Source organism: Ceratotherium simum, chromosome 17 (genome assembly GCF_057802395.1).
Source record: "Ceratotherium simum simum isolate JZ-2026a chromosome 17, ASM5780239v1, whole genome shotgun sequence".
Taxonomy (NCBI): Eukaryota; Metazoa; Chordata; class Mammalia; order Perissodactyla; family Rhinocerotidae; genus Ceratotherium; species Ceratotherium simum.
The window spans coordinates 58859719-58874078 of record NC_141916.1 but is presented as its reverse complement, the minus strand read 5'-3'; the positions used below and the strand labels follow the sequence as shown (position 1 = coordinate 58874078).

Below are 14360 nucleotides of genomic sequence, written 5' to 3'. Positions count from 1 at the left end.
TACTTACCCAACTCCCTTAGTAACAAATCTGTTGGTTGCCTTCAATTCCCTGTTCTGTAGTGAACATCCTTATACATGTCCTCTTGTGGACCAGTGGGAAATTTTCTCTGGGGAATATATCCAAGAGTGGGATTACTGAGACCAACTATGCCGTCTATGCTCCTGTTAGCCCAAATCCTTATAAGCATTTAATATTATCTCTTTTAATTCTTATCAATCTGATGAATGGAATGTAGTATTTCATTGTCTTTAAAATGTGCATTTCTCCATTTCCTAGTGTGATTGAGGATCTCAAGCTGTATTTGTTAATCACTTAGGTTTCCTTGTCTGTTAACTGCCTATTCAAATCTTTTCCTCCCTCCCTATATTCTCTACCTTTTCCTTACTGATTTGCAAGCATCTTTTTTTATTCTAGATGTCAATCCTTGGGATTTCGGGAGGCAATGAAAATATCTTCTCCCAGTCAGTCACCCATTTGTTAATTTTGCCAATGTTGTTCTTTCATTCTTTCTTGAACAGAAATACTTAAATTTGATGGAGTCATTTAAGATATCCTACCTAAAATGTAACATTTTCATTGATTAGCTTTACAGCTTTCTCTTTCACATTGAGGTCTTTAATCAATCTGGAGTTCACTGTTTTACACGGCATGAGGTAGGTGGCTAACTTTATTCTCCATATAGTATGTCCGTTTTCTAACACTTGTTTAATTCACACTAGTTTATGATACCCCCTCCATATACATGTCTCTGATTTCAAATTCTCTATTGTTTTTCACCAGTCTATCTGCCCATTCCTGTGCCAGTACTACACTATTCTGGGGTGTATTGTTTGGTTTGGTTTGGTTTATGGCTCTGTAGTATATTTTCACACCTAACAGGACAGGTCTCCCATGTTTTCTTTTTCTTCACTTTAATGCTAGAGCTTTATTTGTCCATATAATTTTTTTCTAATCTTAATTGTGGTAAAATACACATAAAATTTGCCATCTTAACCATTTTTATGTGTATAGTTCAGTGAAGTTGAGTACATTCACATTGTTGTACAACCAATCTCCAGAACTCTTCATCTTGCAAAATGATGCAAACTTGCAAAATTGCAAAACTAAAACTCTGTACCCATTAAACAACTCTCCATTCTGCCCTTCACCGGCCCATAGCAACCACAATTCTACTTCTATCTCTATGAATTTGACTTCTCAAGGTATCTCATATAAGTAGAATCATACATCTTTTTGTGACTCATCCATTTACATTTTAAAATAAAATGAGTTCCCCCAAAAATACTGCTGGGTATTTTCACTGGAGCTGCCAAAAAAAAAAAAAAATTATACTAGGGAGAATTGATGTCCTTACAGTATTAAATTATACCATCCAATGATATCGTATATCTCTTAATTTGTTTTTCCTCATATCCTTTTGTAGAGTCTTGGGCTTTTTTGCTTTTTCTATTTTTTGGAACAACTTGAATATAAAAATGATTATCTACTTTTGGATGTTTGATAGAACTCTACTGGAAAGCCATCTGGGCCTTAGGATTTGGGAGAGAGATAGGATTGAGGTTTACCATTTTAAAACCTATAATGATCGTTGTTCGTGTTTTCTATTATCCCTTAACCTACTTTGTAATATTTTCCAGAAATGTATTTCTTTCCTCTGGCTTTTCAAGCTTATTAGAATATAACTGTTGATAACTGTATTATTTTAAACTCTGTGGTACTATATTAGTTACTTTTCCATTATCATTCTGTAAGATTATTCCTATCTGATTAACGTTTTTCAAATAACTAACTCTTGGTTTGGTTTTGTTTTATCCTATGGTCTATACTCTACTGATTTCTGATTTAATATCTGTTACTCTCTATCTTCTTGTTCTTTTGGATTTAATTCTGTTGCTTTTTTTGTGGTTTCTTGATTTGAATGCTTAGCTTATCTGCTTTCATTATTTCTTGTTTTCTGATAAATATGTTAAAAACTAGACATTTCCATCTAAATACTACTACTTTGTTATATCCCACAGATTTTCCTTTACTTTCTATTCCATACACTTTGATATATAGTGCTTTCACTGTCACTCACTTCTAAAATTTTTATATTTCTACTTTAATCCAGGGGTCATTCAATAGCACATTTTCAGATTCCAAATTATTTTGGTTTTGTGTTGCAACTCTTTATTACTGATTTCTACTTTTGCTGCATTAGGGGGTCAGAGAATACAGTCCATGTGCCTTGGATTCTTGGGAATTTTGAAGTTTCCTCTGTGACCCAGCACTTGGGTTGATTTTTATGAGTGTTCAATTATGAGCGAAAATATTGCTTATTCTCTATTTGTTAATACATATCCAGTACTTTGAGCTTACTAATGTTATTAAAATTTTCTAAATTTTTGTTTGCCTTTGTTTCATCAAATTCTGAAAAGAGCATGTTCAAATAACCAACTGCAACTGATGATTTATCTATTTCTCCCCATTGTTGTTTTATATACTTACAGGCATATTGTTAGATGTATAAATGTTCATAATCACTACATTTTCCTGATCTGTTGTTCCTTTATCAGTACATAACATTGCTCTGTGTGCTTTATAACTTCTTCTTTGTCTTAAAAGATAATTTAATAATGTTAAAACAAATTTGGGGGTCATATTTTCCTAATATACCTTTTATTTTTAAATTTTTTCTATCCTTTTACTTTTAATTTTGCTGTTTCTTTTTGTCTTATGTTTAACTCTTGTTGACAACATATATCTGTATCCTATTTTGTAGCCCAACTGAGATTTGTATTTTGATCTAAATTTAACTCATTTGCATTTATTGTCTTTCCCATTATTCACATCTATTTCAGCCAATTTTTTTCATGCTGTCTATATACCGCCTTGGTTCCCGCCCCCCGCACCCCCATTCTATTCCATTCTCCACTGGATAAACTGAGTTTTATACTAATGGTCTGAAACTTCTACATTCCATTTTTATTCTCCTAGTGTACTAACAGACATACTTAAACTTACATTTTACTGTCAATTTCTTAAGCTTATCATTATCTACATCTCCCCAAACAAGACACTGCCCCATCACCACCGTGAGTGGTGCCAACTCACCATTTGGAATGGGGGAAGTAGTGGTGGCAGGAAGCAGCCCCCCAGATCAGAGAGCCTCTGAAGTAATTAATCTGCACCTCTGCTCTCCAAAGCTCTTTTTCAAAAGCTATCTTCTACCTCAGGTAGAGAGAGGATGTGGAGAGAGGAGAAGGCATTCAGAAGCTGGTCAGACTACCTTCACAAGTTGGCTTGAACGGCACACCAACATTACCCTGCAGTACCTGCCCACTCCGCTACCCCATAACTCATATGGGGCTATGCACTGCTCACAGTGGTGATGGGGCAATGATCCACCTAGAACAATCTGAGACAGAAAAAGGATCTGAAAAATATCCCAAATCATCTCATGACACTCAGTCTTCTTTTATTCTGAGCAGCTGTTTCATACACACACACACACACACACCCCAATCATTTTCTGTTACACAATTTTTATGCAAATTTGTCAAGATTCTTCAACTTCCCTCACTTCTCTGTTATCTCTAGGGTTGGACAGGGGAGAGAGACCTGTCAGCCTTTCTGTTTTATTCACCACTGTATCCCCAGTACCCAGAAGAGTCCTTACCAGGTATCTACAAATAACTGTTGAATGAATGAAAGAATCAATCAATAAATCTTTCTCTTCTTTCATAAGCTCATGTCATGAAAGCATGTTCTCTTTTTCTGAAGCTATAGATTTCCATTATCCTAAATTCTAGGCTACAGCCTTTTCTCATCTCTGCTAACATGAATTGTTTCCTTTTCTCCCACTTTTCTTTGTAGCTAGTTCTCAATATACCAATCAAACAAGAGTCATGGTCTCTATAGCATATCATAATTAGCAGAGTTAGAAAAGATAGGTTCTAGTCTCAAAACCAATACCAAGTAGTCGTACAGGCCATCAGCATGTCACTTACTGTCTTCACACCTCAGATTCCTCACAGGGAGGCATTACAGCATTATGATCAAGAACATAAGTTTTGAAGTTTTAATTGGTCAGGTTCTGAAGCCCAGGTAATCAGGCAATAAGTCATGCAACCTCAATCTCTCTAAGCTTCAGTGTGTCCATCTATAAAATGTTACAACAATTCTTTATTTCTTAGAAGTTTATTGTGAGAATTAATTGAGAAAATCAATGAAAGTATGTGCAACCTGCATAGTATACAAAAAGCATTCAACATTAGATATTATCATATGTTTTTTAAATTATGGAAAGACTATACGATCTCTAAAATACACTCTAGCTCAAAGAATGTATTATTAACTCTAAGTATGCTGAGGAAGTCAGAATTCGAGCTTGAAGAGGACAGCATACTGGGGTACCAGGTTGGGCCAATGAGCAGAAGGTGCATGTCAAACAACAGCATCCAAGATCCAGTGCCTGAAAGTCCTGGAGCTAGGGCAGTTCTTAACTTCAGACTGGATACCGATTCCCTGAATCACTTCCTCTAATTATCACTAAGATATGGATGATAATGTCCACCTATAATAAACAGAACCCCAAAACTCAATGTCTTAGGGAAGTAAGAAAAAATGGTACTACTCTGAGGCAGTAAGGTCTCCATATTTTAATTTACTGATAAAATCAGCTCTGCTCTGCACATTGAGAACTCATCCAGAAAATAAATTCAATGAGATGTCCTTGGTATGTCATCAAGATTTACGAACAAGAAAGTGGGCATAAAATAGAAAAATTCCTGTAAATATTGTAACCAATATTGAAAGTCCCTGGGATACTAGTGAGATTGGCCCCAAGTGCCAATCAAAAGGAATGTACTAATTAAACATTTTACCTAATTTTCACTTACAAAAGCAAGACAACAATACTTATCTTGCCTAACCCATACTATTACTCTGAAGATTAAATAAAACCATAGAGAACAAATAAAATAAAAGTGCTTGAAAACTGTAAGGTAATTAAAAAAATTTTTAACCCATTGATATTTAATATTTCCCTCCAAGTGCAGATGAGGGCTACATAATTAAACATCTATTCTAATCTAAGGAAGTTGGTTTATTATTATCCTTATTTACAAATGAGGAAATGGAGGATTAAAGAGGTAAAATAACTCAACCAAGGTCATATAATTAATAGATGTAGAGGGTGGTGTTTCTTCAAGCATTGGTCTGACTCCAAAGCCCATGCTTTTGACCACTATGTTACTAAATCCAGACCACTTCTGTGAAGGTCAACAGATTAAAAGAGATGTTCATAAAATAGGAGCAATCCCATAGATACTGTATATTGTACACTGCCCAACACAAGAGGGCCTCATTCCCTGGACCCTGAACAGGTAGAAAATCACATCTTTTCCCACATCCCTTTTTTCCTTAAATAATTTCAAAATTTAAACAAACTTCTTGATCCATGTTCTCTTTGATACATGCTTAATTTAGTGATTTGCAAGTTAGATCAAAGTCTACTATTTGCTGTAGAGAGGAAGACAAGATCAATTAAGAGCAAAATGTGAGGAGGAAGTGAAGATGGCGGCGTAGGGAGACTCTGAACTCACCTCCTCCGGAAGACACAGCCAATTTACAACTATTCGTGGAAAAATTACCCCTGAGACAGAACTAAAAACTGGATAAGAGTAACTCCTGCAACAACGGACAATCCTAATTGAGGTGTAAGAGGCAGAAACTCCCTTCTGGAGAGGAAAAGCGCTGCCTTCACAAGCCGCCAGCTTCATGGCCGCCCGGGAGCAGGCCACAGGTACGCAGCCTCCCTGGAGGCGCGGGGCCCTGAGCCGGGGAGCGCCCCCACTGTGGGCATTTTGTGGACCCAGCACAATCGAGACCAGCGGCATAATATCTGACTGTGCCTGCTACTAAAACACTGGGGAGCACCCCCAGAAAACCCAGTTCACAAAGAAACTAAAACTGGCTCTTAAAGGGCCTGCGCACAAACTCACCCGTTTCAGGAAGCATCCTAAAATCACCAGAAAGAAAGGTGTACAGTGCTTTGGTGACAAGAGACTCACCTAATAGGCCCTGAGTGCATCTCGGTGAGGGGTGAGACCTCTCCAGGGACTGGGACATTGGCGGCGGCCATTGTTGTGGCCTGGTGTGGGCGTGCTGACACAGACGCCATTAGGAGTTCTCCCTGAGGCCTGCTAGCCCAGGGTCTGCCCCACGCGCTAGAGTACCGATTTAATCCAGCTCAGCCAGGGCAGGCAGCCCACCCTAGAGACTGGCCCCACCCAACAACAAGCCCTCAGGCAACTTGTGGGCCTGCATAGATTGGTGACTGGATTCTCTGGAGCCTGGCAACTAGCCCACTTCAGTGAGGCAGGTCATGCACAAGGAGCCGGTGGAGAGTGTGGGGCAGTGGTGGAGTGTGTGGGGCTCCCACCGTGGAGAGACTGGGTCCGCTTCGGGAGGTCGGGGCGCCCACATGGGGCAGGACTGTGTTGACTGTGTGTGTGGACCTGTGGGCGGCAGGGCTTCTCAGCTACAGAAGACTTGTGCTTCTCAAAGACCCACATAGGGGGTTTGCCCCACCTTCCAAACCTTGAAACAATTGGGTGCTCCCGTGCCTGAGGCCAGCCCCACACAGATGCAATCCTCAGAGAGCTGACAAGAGACCTAAAGGCTGGAGGCTTATAGCAATTGTAAGCCCCTGAACCTAACAAACTGCCACGCTGGGGGCCTACTCACTTAAAAGAAATACTGCAACACAAATGTGGTATTAGAACTTGCAGCCAACTGTGCTGGGGCTCCCCACACCTGATAAAGAGAGGGAAGGGCCCACAAAAACTAGAAGCAGCTGAGCATTACAACAGCAGGCCAGGAGCATAACTCGGACTCCCTGGGCACCTACACAGAGAGCAAACAGGCCAGAACAGAAGGACACACATAGCCCACACAGGGGTCACCCCTGGAACATTGAGAACTGAGGGAAGCACACTGCAGGCCTCCTAAGCCATCACTTATATAAGGTCACCTATCCAAGAGCAGGAGACATAGCTGACCTACCTAATGCGTACACACAAGCACAGGGAAAGAGGCAAAATGAGGAGGCAAAGGAATACATTCCAAGTAAGGAACAGGACAAAACCCCAGAAAAGGAACTAAGGGAAACAGAAATAAGCAACCTACCTGACAGAGAGTTCACACAAAGAGTGTTAAGGATGCTCACTGACGTGGGGAGAAGAATAGATGAACTCAGTGAGAATGTCAACAAAGAAATGGAAGATATAAAAAAGAACCAATCAGAAATGAAGAATACAATACTGGAAATGAAAAATTCACTAGAGGGACTCAAAAGCAGAGTAGAGGATACAGAAGAACAGATCTGTGAGCTGGACGAAAGACTAGAAGAAATTACCCAAGCTGAACAGGTAAAAGAGAAAAGAATTAAAAAGAGTGAGGACAGTCTAAGGGACCTCTGGGACAACATCAAGCGCACTAACATCTGTGTTATAGGTGTCCCGGAAGGAGAAGAGCGAGACAAAGGGGCAGAGAATCTATTTCAAGAAATAATAGATGAAAACTTCCCTAACCTAAGGAAGGAAACAGACATCCAGGTACAGGAAGCACAGAGAGCCCCAAACAAGATAAACCCAAAGAGGCCCACACCAAGACACATCATAATCAAAATGTCCAGAATTAAAGATAAAGAGAGAATCCTAAAAGCCGCAAGAGAAAGTCAAGTTACATACAAAGGAAACCCCATGAGGCTATCAGCCGACTTCTCAGCAGAAACCTTACAGGCTAGAAGAGAGTGGCACCATACATTTAAAGTGCTAAAAGGAAAAAAACTTACAGCCAAGAATACTCTACCCAGCAAGGTTATCATTCAAAATAGAAGGAGACATCAAAAATTTCCCAGACAAGCAAAAATTAAAGGAGTTTGTCAACAAGAAACCAGTGCTACAAGAAATGTTAACGGGACTGATTTAAGGGAAAAAGAGAAGACCACAAATAGGAAAAATTATCTGTTTCCATGATAAGAACCTAATGGATAAAAATGCACAAAAAAGAGGTTACATATGATATCCAAAACCTAAAAGGAGGGAGGAGGGGAGTTAAAGAGTAGAGCTTTCAGACAGAGGTCAAACTACAGAGACCATCAACTCTGTATAGAAGAAGAAAGGAACAGAGAAGGACTACTAAAACACTGAGGAAAAAAAAAAGTTAAAAAATGGCAGTAAGTACATACTTATCAATAGCTACTTTAAACGTCAATGGACTAAATGCTCCAATGAAAAGGCATAGGGTGGCTGAATGGATAAAAAAACGAGACCCATATATATGCTGCATACAAGAGACACACTTCAGACCTAAAGACACTCACAAACTGAAAGTGAAGGGATGGAAAAAGATACTCCACGCAAATGGCAATGAAAAGAAAGCTGGGGTAGCAGTACTCATATCAGACAAAATAGACTTTAAAACAAAAACTGTAAAAAGAGACAAAGAAGGGCATTACATAATGATCAAGGGAACAATCCAACAAGAGGATATAACACTTGTAAATATCTACGCACCCAATGTAGGTGCACCTAAATATATAAAGCAATTATTAACAGACATAAAAACAGAAATAGACAGTAACACAATAATAGTAGGGGACTTTAACATTCCACTTACACCAACGGATAGATCATCCAAACAGAAGATCAATAAGGAAACATTGGCCTTAAACGACACATTACAACAGATGGACCTAGTAGATATATACAGAGCATTCCATCCAAAAACCGAAGAATACACGTTCTTTTCAAAGGCACATGGAACATTCTCCAGGATTGATCACATATTAGGCCACAAAACAAGTCTCCATAAATTTAAGAAGACTGAAATAACACCAAGTAGCTTTTCTGACCACAACGGTATGAAACTAGAAATCAACTATAGGAAGAAAATCAGAAAAGCAACCAATACGTGGAGATTAAACAAAATGCTACTGAACAATGACTGGGTCAACAAGAAATCAAAAACTACCTGGAGACAAATGAAAATGAAAATACGACATGCCAGAATTTATGGGATACAGCAAAAGTGGTTCTAAGAGGGAAGTTTATAGCAATACAGGCCTATTTCAACAAATAAGAAAAATCTCAAATAAACAATCTAACAATGTACCTACAGGAATTGGAAAAAGAAGAACAAACAAAGCCGAAAATCAGTAGAAGAAGGGAAATAATAAAAATCAGAGCAGAAATAAATGAAATAGAGACCAAAAAAACAATAGAAAAAAATTAATAAAACCAAGAGCTGGTTCGTTGGAAAGATCAACAAAATTGACAAACCTTTAGCTAGACTCACCAAGAAAAAAACAGAGAAGGTACAAATAAGTAAAATCAGAAATGAAAGAGGAGAAATTACAACAGACACCTCAGAAATACAAAAGATTATAAGAGAATACTATGAAAAGCTATATGCCAACCAATTCGACAATCTGGAAGAAATGGATAAATTCTTAGAATCATACAACATTCCAAACCGGATCAAGAAGAAGTAGAGAATTTGAATAGACCAATCAGCAGTAAGGAGATAGAAATAGTAATCAAAAACCTCCCCAAAATAAAAGTGCAGGACCAGATGGCTTCCCTGCTGAATTCTACCAAACATTCAAAGAAGACTTAATACCTATCCTTCTCAAACTCTTCCAAAAAATTGAGAAGGGGGGGAAGCTCCCTAACTCATTCTACGAAGCCAACATTACCCTGATACCAAAACCAGACAGGGACAACACAAAAAAAGAAAACTACAGGCCAATATCACTGATGAACATCGATGCAAAAATCCTCAACAAAATACTAGCAAATCGCATACAATGATACATTAAAAAGATTATACACCATGATCAAGTGGGATTTATTCCAGGTATGCAGGGATGGTTTAACATTCACAAATCAATCAACGTGATACACCACATTAATAAAATGAAGAATAAAAATCACATGATCATCTCAATAGATGCAGAGAAAGCATTTGACAAGATACAGCATCCATGCATGATAAAAACTGTGAATAAAATGGGGATAGAAGGAAAGTACCTCAACATAATAAAGACCATATATGACAAACCCAGAGCTAATATCACCCTCAATGGTGAAAAACTGAAAGCTATCCCTCTAAGAACAGGAAGCAGACAAGGATACCCACTGTCACCACTCCTATTTAACATAGTACTGGAAGTCCTAGCCAGAGCAATCAGGCAAGAGAAAGAAATAAAAGGGATCCAAATTGGAAAGGAAGAAGTGAAATTGTCACTATTTGCAGATGACATGATTTTATATATAGAAAACCCTAAAGAATCCACCAGAAAACTTTTAGAAGTAATAAACGAATATGGTAAAGTTGCAGGATACAAAATCAACATACAAAACTCAGTTGCATTTCTATACACTAACAATGAAGTAGCAGAAAGAGAAATTAAGAATACAACCCCATTTACAATTGCAACAAAAAGAATAAAATACCTAGGAATAAACTTAACCAAAGAGGTGAAAGATCTGTACACCGAAAACCATAAAACATTGCTGAAAGAAACTGAAGAAGACACAAAGAAATGGAATGATATTCCGTGCTCTTGGATTGGATGAATTAACATACTTAAGATGTCCATACTTCCTAAAGCCATCTATAGATTCAATGCAATCCCTATCAAAGTTCCAACAACATTTTTCACAGAAATAGAACAAAGAATCCTAAAACTTATATGCAACAACAAAAGACCCCGAATAGGTAAAGGAATCCTGAGAAAAAAGAACAAAGCTGGAGGTATCACACTCCCTGATTTCAAAATATACTACAAAGCTATAGTAACCAAAACAGCATGGTACTGGCACAAAAACAGACACACAGATCAATGGAATAGAATTGAAAGCCCAGAAATAAACCCACACATCTGTGGACAGCTAATCTTTGACAAAGGAGCCAAGAACATACAATGGAGAAAAGAAAGTTTCTTCAACAAATGGTGTTGGGAAAACTGGATAGCCACATGCAAAAAAATGAAAGTAGACCCTTACCTTACACCACACACAAAAATTAACTCCAAATGGATTAAAGACTTGAATGTAAGACCTGAAACTATGAAACTTCTAGAAGAAAACACAGGCAGTACGCTCTTTGACATCGGTCTTAGCAACATATTTTCAAGCACCATGTCTGACCGGGCAAGAGAAACAATAGAAAAAATAAACAAATGGGACTACATCAAACTAAAAAGCTTCTGCACAACAAAGGAAACCATCAACAAAATGAAAAGACAACCTAACAATTGGGAGAAGATATTTGCAAACCAAACATCTGATAAGAGGTTAATCTCCAAAATATATAAAGAACTCATGCATCTCAACAAGAAAAAAACTAACAACCCAATTAAAAATGGGCAAAAGACCTGAACAGACATTTCTCCAAAGAAGATATACAGATGGCCAACAGACACATGAAAAGATGTTCAAAATCACTATCAGGGAAATGCAAATCAAAACTACAATGAGATATCACCTCACGCCCGTCAGAAAGGCTATAATTAACAAGACAGGAAACAACATATGTTGGAGAGGAATTGGAGAGAAGGGAACTATCATACACTGCTGGTGGGAGTGCAAACTGGTGCAGCCACTATGGAAAACAGTATGGAGATTCCTCAAAAAATCAAGGATAGAACTACCATATGATCCAGCTATTCCACTGCTGGGTATTTATCCAAAGAACTTGAAAACACCAATGCATAAAGATACATGCACCCCTGTGTTCGTTGCAGCGTTATTCACAATAGCCAAGACTTGGAAGCAACCTAAGTGCCCATCAAGGGAGGAATGGATAAAGGAGATGTGGTATATATACACAATGGAATACTACTCAGCCATAAGAAACGATGAAATCCAGCCATTTGTGACAACATGGATGGATATTTCGGGTATGATGCAAAGCGAAATAAGTCAGAGGGAGAAGGTCAAATACCATATGATTTCCTTCATTAAGTAGTAGATAATAACAACAATAAACAAACACATAGAGACAGAGATTGGATTGGTGGTTACCAGAGGGGTAGCGGGGAGGGGGGAGGGCGAAAGGGATAATTCGGCATATGTGTGTGGTGATGGGTTGTAATTAGTATTTGGGTGGTGAACATGATGTAATCTATGTAGAAATAGAAGTATAATGATGTACACCTGAAATTTATACAATGTTATAAACCAATGTTACTGCAATAAATAAGAAATTTGAAAAATAAAAAATCAAAATCAAAAAAAAAAAAAGAGCAAAATGTGAGAACTTTCAAAGAGCTGGTTCAAACTGACTTTTATGGGCTCTAAGATGAGAAAGTTGCTTTGGAAAAAGTGACCTTTGCCAAGTGTCACCAAAGTAATTTGAGGAAACAAAAGTAAACGCTAATAAATAGGCACATTACATTCATATAATCATCCCAAATTCAAAAGGAAGTTAGCTTTTATACTGTTATCTTTCATGATGAGACAGTTATCTTTGAGCAGTTGTCCTAGTAACTTACAGGAGTAATCACTGAAACTCAGTTACGCCTACAATGGCTAAAAACAAATATAAGAACCATTCAAGAATGACCACAAATACAGCTTTATTCTCTATGGTACAAGAAACCAATCACAAGCCCATCTATGTGAGACCGAGCTAATAAGAACATTATTTGAGAAGGGTACAAAGAGAAGGATGGATTGTCAAGGGGAAAATGTCATTTATCAGACTGTGTGTGACATGCTTTTAAACGTTTCTATTATCATTAACCAACTGCCCAGGTCTCTGGTTCGCACACTTGCCACCTCCATCCAAAGTTATCATTGTAGCAAACTTGGAAGTAGGCTCACCTCTAAGACACTGGCACCCTCTTCTGATCTTTTTGTAGTACTGCATGCATACCAGTTACTGAAGTGAAAAACTCTAATAAAGCCATAAATTAATAACTTTGCAGGTAACACTTTCCAGATAATTTTTTATTTGCAATTCCCTGAATAAACCTAAATTTACCTTAATAAAAATATGAAAGAGCAGACCTTCTAATAAAATTTATGTCAATGAAAAGAAAACCAACTATGTTCTCATAACATTTTAACAGTTTATATATAATTAGCTGATTTTATTATAATTATAATGACAACAATAACTAACATAGCAAAGACCTCACTGTATGCCAGGCACTAGTTGTGAATAAACTAATTTAATCCTAACAACAACCTTATGAGGTAGGCACTCCTATTCTTTTCATCTTATAGATGTGTAGTTAAATAACATGCCCAGGATTGTGCACCTGGTAGTAAGCACTAAGCTGAAGTTCAAACTCAGTAACTATGACTCCAGAGCCAGAGCCTAATTTATACCCGAAATATCCCTCTGAGGTAGAATGGAGCTGATATCATAAAATGAAACACAATTACAATAGAAAAACTGTAAGTTATAAGGAAAATTACAAAGACATCATCCAAATCTCTCATGTTTAACAAAGTCCCAAACTGTATGAAAATCAAATACTACATGCAATAGTTTTGGTCATTTTCTCATTCCTCCTCAGTTGAAGATTCTCATCTTCTGGGTCTATGATGTTTTTTTGCATTCTTTTATTCCCCATTCCTTTTTCTATCAAACTATGCCCTTATTTATGTATGATCTGGTTCTTTAAAAGAAGAGAAAAAACTAATCCATACTGTATGCTTTATTTTTCTTAGATGAAGCAGAACTACTTACCTATTCCTAACTAAATTCTCTACTTCATTGAAATCTTTAAAAAATGTTTGCATTAAGACAGTAAATCCAAATAGCATCATCAATTCCGTTTCATAGCAAATATGATAGATTCTCATCTGTCTGAATTATTTAGTGTATTCCTACCTGAAATTAAGGCTGACAGACTAGATAATCTTCTGAGATTTTAAAAACACTAACTTTATTTTCAAACAGGATATGAAGGTACATTGTCTAATGATCTGTAGTTCAAAACGAGATCTAGAACATTTCTAGATTTCATAGTATGCCTACTATTCTACTACTACTACTAACAATATCAAAAATTAAGAACACTTCATAATCCAAACACAGGGTAACAAGCTCAATGCCATTCATGACTGCAAGTTTTATGATGGGTGGGCACAAAAGCTTTATTTAGATTTCTTTTTTACAACTAAATATCTTTTCATTTCATAATGTTAGTTTAAAGTATATTTAGAAGTAGAGACTAAGTGACAGTCCAAAGTATTAAAAACATATATAAACTGCACCAGCTTTAATTAATTTGTTAGATCCAAGATCAACAGAAACAAGATGATTATATTTTAATACAATAACTGAATCACATTGT

The 14360-nt window shown here is 37.3% G+C and overlaps 1 protein-coding gene across 14 annotated transcripts in view; it reads right to left on the bottom strand.

The window, feature by feature from the left end:
• Window positions 1–14360, bottom strand: part of ERC1 (ELKS/RAB6-interacting/CAST family member 1) — a 567884-nt gene that overhangs the window by 427086 nt on the left and 126438 nt on the right. The window lies entirely within an intron of this gene.